Source organism: Ixodes scapularis, unplaced genomic scaffold (assembly GCF_016920785.2).
Source record: "Ixodes scapularis isolate PalLabHiFi unplaced genomic scaffold, ASM1692078v2 PGA_scaffold4__175_contigs__length_147842914, whole genome shotgun sequence".
NCBI lineage: Eukaryota > Metazoa > Arthropoda > Arachnida > Ixodida > Ixodidae > Ixodes > Ixodes scapularis.
This window is the reverse complement of record NW_024609879.1, coordinates 136365457-136374476: the sequence shown is the minus strand read 5'-3', so window position 1 is coordinate 136374476 and position 9020 is coordinate 136365457.

Below are 9020 nucleotides of genomic sequence, written 5' to 3'. Positions count from 1 at the left end.
ATACATAGGAATGATTTCTGAACAATATATGTTCAAGGCACGCCAGTTGAGATCATTTTGGGCGTTCAAGAATTCTTTCATATCGCTGAAGAACCTGCAGACGCCAAATTCTTGAGCCATGTTCTATGAAAATATATATATGTGTGTATATATATATATATATATATATATATATATATATATATATATATATATATATATATATATATATATATATACAGGGTGTTTTTTTTTTATTCTTACACATTTGTTTAAAAAAAAACGTGAAAGCTACACTAATGCGGTTTGCGCAGGTGGGTTATACGACCAGGCGGACAGTATGTGGGTGGCTAATCTTTGCGATAAGTCGGCTAATTAATTAAAATTCGTTAATTATCTTTTTAATTACTGAAAATAAACATATGGTTTCAATTAAAAACTTGTTGAGCACCATCGAAAACCCCTAAATCAACTATTTTTAGCAGGATATAACGCCGGAGCAGCGTTTTACAGCGTTCTGTAAAAACGCTCCATTTGGACGCGTTTCTAGATTTCGGTTTCTTATCGGAGCGCATCTACGCGCCCGCGTTCCTGCTCCCCGGTGGTCGCGGCGCGAAGCCACCTCCTCGCCTCCCACGTAGAAGGGAGGGAAGTACGGCGCACGTGTGTTGCGCGTCTTGCTCCTCAGCCACTGGGGAGCAGGACGGCGGGCGCGGTGATGCGCTCCGATAAAAAACCGAAATCTAGAAACGCGTCCAAATGGAGCGTTTTTACAGAACGCTGTAAAATGCTGCCCCGGCGTTATATCCTTCTAAAAATAGTTGATTTAGTGGTTTCGATGATGCTCTACAAGTTTCTAATTGGAACCATATGTCTATTTGCACTAATTATAAAGTTAATTAACGAATTTTAATCAATTAGTCAACGTATCGCAAAGATTAGTCACTCACATAATGTCCACCTGGCCGTATAACCCACCTGTACAAAGCGCATTAGTGTAGCTTTCTCGGATTTTTTTTAAATGTGTAAGAATAAAAAAAACACCCTGTATATATATATATATTCTTATAATGAACATATACAGTTTTTTAAACTTCACAGGACGGAACTATTCTCAAGAAATATCAAATAAGACCGATGAACCGAATGGAGCGATCGGATACCGGCTTCAATGCTCACGAATTGCGTGAAGTTGAGGAGCCTTTTCCGAATACTCGCGAGGATTGTGAGTAGTTATACACGTTTTGATGTTGTGAAAAAAAAAAAACACTTTTTCGCAAAGGGCACTGCCATCGGCAGTACACTAAAATATAAGTCTCGTGTAATCTTTAAACACATTGAGACGCAGCTAACCAATAAATTAAAACGTATTTTAAAGATATATCTAAAGTATACTTCAAATACAAACTGTATAAGCAGGGAAACCCCCCAAAAAAACGGAATTTGTGTTCTCAATTTTTTGTATTTATTTTTGCACGTTCAATATTCAGACACCTTCAAAGTATTGTCCGCTTGATGCAGTACACTTCCCGAGAGGTTTCTTCCAATGTTCACAACATTATTTAAACGTGTCGGCTTTGGAGCGCTTTAGTGCTTCTGCCGTTTGTTTTTAACTCTTCTACATTGATAAACCGTTTCCGTTTAATCAATGTTTTTATCAGGTGAATAATAAAAGTCAGAAGAGACGGGGTCAGATGAATAAAGTGGGTGGTGTAGTGTTTTGTTAAAAACAGCTGAACACTCAACGTGGTGTGGGCAGGCGTGTTTTTAATCTGGTCGAACCAGTCTCTTGTTTGCCAAAACTTTGGTTGTCTTTCTGCCCGTACTGCACTGAGTGTTCAGCCGTTTTCGACTTCAAGCGGCATTACCCCTTCCCCACCCTCCTTAGTCACCCGACCTCGACCCATGAAAATTTGTCTTTAATATGTCCCTTTCTATGAGAACCAGCATCATTACCCAGCGTGATATACGAGCGACACACTGGTAGCGTTACAAAATCCAGTTTCCCTGTTAAATTTCGGGATAAAATTGTCGTCGTGAGTTAACGCAAATTTACTTCTATACGATTCCAGCTTCCCCTTTAAATTTAGCGAGGAAAGCACTTTACGAGAGTGTGGCAAGAAATATGGAGGAGGGAGAGAATTAAGTGAGAGACGGAAGGAGGGAGGGAGATGTAGATGAAGAGGGGGGCACCATACCAGTGTGAGGGGACGGAGTGGATAAGGGAGGGCAAGGGATGAGAGGAAAACAAAGAAAAAGGAAATTAAAAAATCTATATATCTTTAAATACAAATCATAGGTGTGTAATTTGCACGGGACATATTCTGTGCTCCCTGGTATATGTTAGCATGATAAGATTGTGTCATACTTTTGTTTCCCCGCATGAAAAAGTTTCCAAACAGGAACTGTTTACCGATGTGAAACACGTGAAACAAAAAAAAAACGACTCGGCAAAAGCAATGTAAGGTATAAAAATTGCCAAGTTTAGTTTGCTGTGAGCATTGGGAAGAAAACATTTTGATAATTGTATTGCACTAGGCAAAGAGTACTTCGAAGGTGGCTGAAATCTAAACGTATAAAATTAAATGCGCGACTCCGTAAAAAATAATTTAGGTTTCTTTTGAGTCTTCTTCGTATTTCAGTAGAATAAAACCATACTTTATGGGCACTTTTTCTCATGGTGAATTATAATAATAACGATTGACTGATTCCTTGCTGTCACGAATCTCTTCATGTGTAAACTTGCAGATTTCGAAGTTCCAAAGCCGGAGCCTATTGGACTACTCACGCCAAGGAGCAAACAATGTAAATTATCTGCCAGAACTGGCAAACTGTTGGAAGTTTTATTACACTTTGTATTGTTCAAATATTACCATGCTCCCTTTGATATATGAGATGCAACTAAATTTGTCTTTCTTAATGTCGTACAGTGCCTGAAGAGGTGAACCCTGAATTGTTTGTTCTCTTTGATGTTAACTTACATAAATCTATGGACAACCCCTTGGACGCAGCGACTTATGTGGCCATACTGATAGTGTCCGTAAGTAGCGGATTGCATATTGGTTTGGTGATTATGAAGTGATTTCATTACACTAATTAAAGGGAGATTGAAAATTGCGGTTCTTGCGAAGGTCTCTGCTTCCACTTCTTCAACTTGTTCCAGTCCGGCTTTAATTTCGTTTTCATCTTTCTTCCTCACATCAGAACTCCTCCCCAGAACGAAACGACGTCTCGCCGTTTTGCAAAATGACGTATGGCTTGGATCGTAGCACGGGTCTAGTCTGGGGTCGGTCACTGTGTTTGTTTTCGGGGAACCCATAATGCTCCACAAGTTAATTGAAGTCGGTGACTTGTCGAACGATCCATAGTGGGCCTTTGTAGCAAATAATTAAGGTAGGAGCTTTCGAGCGAAACCAGCGCTTCGTGGTGGTCTGCACAGCTGGACCAATTCTCCAAAAAAGTATAAAGACGCCTTGGTAAATATGTTCTTACCGGGCACATTGTCAATCTTGAGAGTCGAGTGTTCGGAAGTGTGCAGGTTGTTTTGCTTCTTCGACACGACATGTCTCGAACGCGTAGTCCGTGAGCGTTTATCCGTTTTGGAATATCGACAGAGAATCCTTCATGAGGGACGGTTCGCGGCGGAAAAGAAGTTGAAAAGGAGAATGACAGGTTAGGGTTATCGCGAAAAGTAATAGGCAAATCTAAAATTTAGAAGTACAACGTTCAAATTTCTGTGGTTAGTTCAAATTTACAGTCACCCAATTTTTTTAATAATATCAAGCGAGCGTCTACCGCGGGGACGGCGAGCGCTGTGCCGCGGAAAAATGCGGCGTCACGGGAGAGATGAAGCGCGTACGCACAAAGCCCTTTCTGATGGGAGCGTCGTCTCCTAGGCTATTCCGTTGACCGCACACAGCCCCTGCTCACTAGCAAAGGAGGTCAGATAGATGCACCGTAGGGGCTATGGACTAAAAAAGCTCGGTCCCAGTATCAATTTGGTGTGTAGTGACAGCCGTTCGGCCCAGAGGGCCACTCCTTAGGTCAAATATATTGTGTAATTTGTAAAGAAGGTTCTTATGTTCTCGTTTTTGCTTTCTTTGTTTAATGTGAGGTCTACAATACTCTGAGTTTAGCGATATCAAAACTCCCTAGTATTTTATTACTAGAGGAAGTCGGAAGAGAAGATGCAGTTTCTAATACAACCTATATTACCTCGGCGAGAAAAGTGAAGCTAGGCGAAATTTCAGAGATTTGAATAAAATTAATTACCCAGAGAAAGGTAGAGCCAGTCGAAAAAGAAACAAGGTCATCTGAAACAGCAAGTTGTCTTGTCAGGAAAACGTCGAAATTTAAAGGGAAGCTGAGGCACTTTAAAAAAAAAAAGAGTTAGAAGCGAACTTCTATAGCTTTCTGTCTCGTGAAATTAATTATAAAACTTAGCTTGGGCAGAAGTAAAGGTAAACCCAATTTATTCTGAAAAAAAAACAAAAAAACACGCAGCGATTGCCGTTGGGCATGCGGCGATCCACTTTGCCGCCTACTATCTGTCCAGAGCTTTGCGAACTCATTGAGAACATCCCCGAGCCAGCTGAGTGTCGAGCAAGGGTTATCAAACCCCGTGGATGACGTCACTTTTGCTAGTTTTTCTGTCTGCTCTCGCGCTCTCCTAACGTTCGCACGCCGCAACGGACGTGTCCGCGTTGAAATGTTAAATGGCTATTGCGACGCACCTACTGAGAAGATCGAAATAAAACTTGAGACACATATCTTTAAGATGCCTACATTTCAACTTTTACTATTTGTTCGAATTCAAGGGTCCCTTCAGCTTCCCTTTAAGTACGCAATTTAATCACCACCAGGGGTAAGACTGTTCGTTGCGACCAAGACGTGGACGGCGCCAAGTGGTGGAATGCAGTCGTTGCAGATAGAATGCAGTTTGGAAATATATGGTTTTGATAGGTCTTTAGGGGCGGCAACCTCAAGTTGGATTTCTTGTCCCTTTCGGCAGTCTATTAGGGCAAAATGAGCAGAAACAAGATCCCATTTGAGGACCAAGAATCTTGGTCAGCTGGGTATGACTGTAAAAAGAAGGAAGGTGTCGTTTGATAACGTTCGCCCCAATTGCCAATGGAAGGTATGACATTGCCGTCGGCGCTGATTGGAAGTTTGAAGTTTGGGGGGTGGGTCAAAGGTTGGTGTGACTGGCGTCTGAAATCTTTCCTTATAAAAAATTGGCGGCCCCCGTTTCTACAAGCGCATATACAGAGTGTTCGATTTTTTTAAAGGGGGTGTAAGTTGGACGAGTGCCGTCTTCAGTACGTATTTATCAAGCTCGGCAGACATTAGATGAAAGGATTATCGTCACGGTAAGGTGTGATTACGTCATTAAAATTGGTTAATTTATTTTTAGTTCTTTCTTTTAGGGAACATCTCGCAATGGCACAATTGACGCACTTACGATTAAAGGAAAAAATTTTGAAATGGGCAAAAATAGCATATAAAAAATTTTTAGATAATTTTTTGTTTGGCTTTTTAGTCCGATATTGCGCGCAGAAAGCGCGCCTCAAGCCCAGCCCAGAATGACGCTTAGAACAGTGACGTAGTCGTTTTAGTTACATCGTCACTTGTGTCGTCTGCGCACCCACCAAGGACGCGCTCCCGAAATAGCGACGGCTTGCTTCCAATGACTACGTCGCTCTTCTAAGCATCCTTCAGGGCAGGGCTTCTGGGGCGCTTTTTGCGAGAAATCTTAACTATGGTTTAAAATGTGAACATTCGTGAATTGATGTCTGAAAAAACTTTGCACTTTTTAATTATATTTATATTGATTTGACCTTGAATAGTAATTGTCGTCAATATTGCCATTGCAGCATGACCCATAAAGCAAATAAATAAAAAAATGTTAAATTAATTTTATTTATTAGTCTACCTACTATGATAATTATTATCTCGTCTAATGTCCGCCGAGGCTAATAAATATATTGTTAAAACAGCCCTCGTCCAACTCTTACTGGTTTCTTTTAAAGGATATGGTCGAAGTGAAAGCCAGCACCCGGCCTGCATAAGGACACCATCGATTCGAATGGGCAGCTGGCAACGGCAGAGCGAAAAGGGCATTCGGACGATATGTGTGAAGTGACGGCGATGCAGAACGCCGCTGATTCACAAGCTTGTTGTTCGGGCTGAAATTACGAGGATTCAAGGGGACTATTTCTTTCAGTCTTTCCGTCGCAAAGCTTGATAACGTAACTGTGAAGTCGAAACCACTCGCATGACAACAGTCGAGCGCAGCTCATGGATCGGATATGAGAACTGCGTGAGCACTCCACTTTGGCTTGTAGCCATCAATGTCTCGGCGAACACTCGGGGAGTGGCTCGTGTGCAACCAATGCGGTGATGAGAGTAGCCGAACTCTGACAATTCCTAGAGCTCAGAAAGCGTTTTCTACTTTGCCAAGCCCAGCGCTCTGGTATGATTAGCGTTGACGGCGTAGAATGGGCACCAGGCCACGTGACCGCTTGTTCTGGCTCCGAGTTGAGGGGGTGAATGAGACTCATATATCTCGAATTTGTTTCACGACTATCATTGCCTAGAAAGAAAATCGCAGGCAAGTTTATTCAGTGATAGACGTTAGGGAGTAGGACTAAGTGAAAGTTAGAAAAAATCTTTTCATGGCTCCTTTAACCTGGATATATTAGTTTTCCGAGTTGCGGCGGTCAGGGGCCGACGACATGAGGCGGCGAGATGCATATGACAGGGACTGGCGACGTCGGGGAAGGTTGAGCGGAAGTATTGGGACTGGGCCGAACGTTTGTTGTTCAAGGAAATACCGGGTAGTGGTGGCGCAGTGAATCGATAATCGAAGGAGCGATGATAGCTCATGGAAGATATGGTACAGTCGGCCACACACGTTTACGGACCATACGAGCCCTGCTCGAGCTGCATCACTGCGCTACACTGCGGCGCGGCGCCTCTCATCTAGTCCTGCATTGCGCGCATGCGCGTCCTGTGGTATTCCCAGGCATGTCAACCCTAGAGTTATATACACAAGGTAAAGAGCGGACACTGCCATAGGCCCCAGCGGCACAGATAGACCAGTGACAGCTAGTGCCCCTAGCAGGCGGCATTAAGCAAAATCTGGTTCCGGTTCCCGTGAAGTTAATTTCGGTTTGGGCATTTCTGCTCCGGGTCTCCGGTACCCTTCTCCTTCTCTTTTTTTCCTCTCTTTCCTCCTTGCCTCCCTCCTCGCTAGGCTCTCGGGAGCTAGTCGACTCCAAGAGCCGCTTGTTTTTCTTTTTTTTTTTTAATGTAGGGGCAGTTTTATTTTAATTTTTACGATAGAATCCGTGCAAAATGTGTCAAACAAAATTTTTACTTCACAAACAAGACGTGTATATCTTGCTTGTTTGCTTTTCATATTGTTAAACTTTGAAGTTACACAATCGCTACAGTGATTCCTAACTGGTGGTGCATTTTTTGGGGTCAACAACACAAAGTGATTCCAAAACATTTTATTGGGCCACATTTGTATATACAGGATTTACTTCAGGCGCTCTGTATGTTTTATAAAAAAAATATACACACAAAAATACATGAATATGACGGAGTTCGGCATATTGTGCACTTTGTAATAGATGTCTAGAGGAACAAAGTTGACAAACATTTTCAACAGGGAAAATGCTGAGTGATCCCTTCGGTTTCACGACGACTCGGGCACAGGAAGTAAGTGCAGAAATAAATAAGACATCGACATCTTTACCGGTTATAAGAGTATAATAGGAGTGCAAAGCATACAGCGGAGAGTACAAATTCTCAATTTCCGGCTAATGGAAAACACACGTATTGGTGTAGCCTGAAACACACTCTGGGAGAGCCATTACCAAGCAATGAGAACTCTATTCAAAATCTGACGAAATTTGAACGTCCTAAATATTTCCCGAAATACATTTGACCAGAAACGAAGTATGGCGAAGCAAAAAGGCTAAAAAGCTAGAGGTAGTGGATACAAAAGTGGATGCAATTTCTTTCGAATCTATAGCTTCTATACAATATTTTTTATGGAAGTTTTGTAGAAAGTGTATAAATACTTTTGCAAGGGGCCCACGATACACATTTGTTGGAAATAAGGGAAATAAATGTTTGGAGTGCAAGGTGCACCGTTCAGACAGTAGGCAGGTTCTGTTTTCGATTTGGCAACTGCCTCCGTAAATACACTATTAAATCTTAAACTTGTCTAGTGGCTTACCAGGAACTGAACAGTGCAACCAGACTTTATCCAATTTCCGGTTAAGAAATCAAACATGCATCAGGACTACTCAGTCCTGAAAGTGTGTGATACAAGGCAGCACACACACCTCAAACTTACGCCACACTCTCTATTACGACAAGAAAGTTATTCTCTAGTTGCTGAATTAAATTAAAGACAACCTGTGATAGTACTGCTAGGTTCCCGAAGTGTTTTCCAGGCACATGGTATGCTTTCAGCACAAGAAAGTGCTGGTGAGGCCTGGTGAAGTTGTCAGACTCATCCCTCGGCGGCTGAAAACAGCCACAACTGTGGCTTGCCTGTTCAAGGAAATGCTTGATCAAATCACCCCCAACGTAATTAGTGGATGAGTTATCAATTATGTTAGACCTGATGTCTGATGTCTCGTCAGAAATATCGTATAGATGCGGGAAGTTATCAGTTGGAAGATATTCCACATTCTCTGCAATTGAACTTTCATGGTGCAAAAATATTGACAACTCCGTGAGGAGGTCAGGCCTGTCATCCTCTACGTTTCCGTTGTTAGCATTTTTGAAGAGTTTCGTTATCAGTGTGTGCTTTAGTCCTGAGGTGAACTGATACACATTTAGGTTTGTATTGCAGCCCAGCTTTTGTCATATAGCCCCAAAGATGGTCTGAATTGGGTCTTGCTGCAGGCGTCGTGTAACGAAGAACTAAATTCAAAGCTGTTTGAAATCTCCTCCCAGAGCATGAGGACACTTTATATAGTAACTTACCACCCCATGATGGTATGTGGCTACCTCCTACTTTG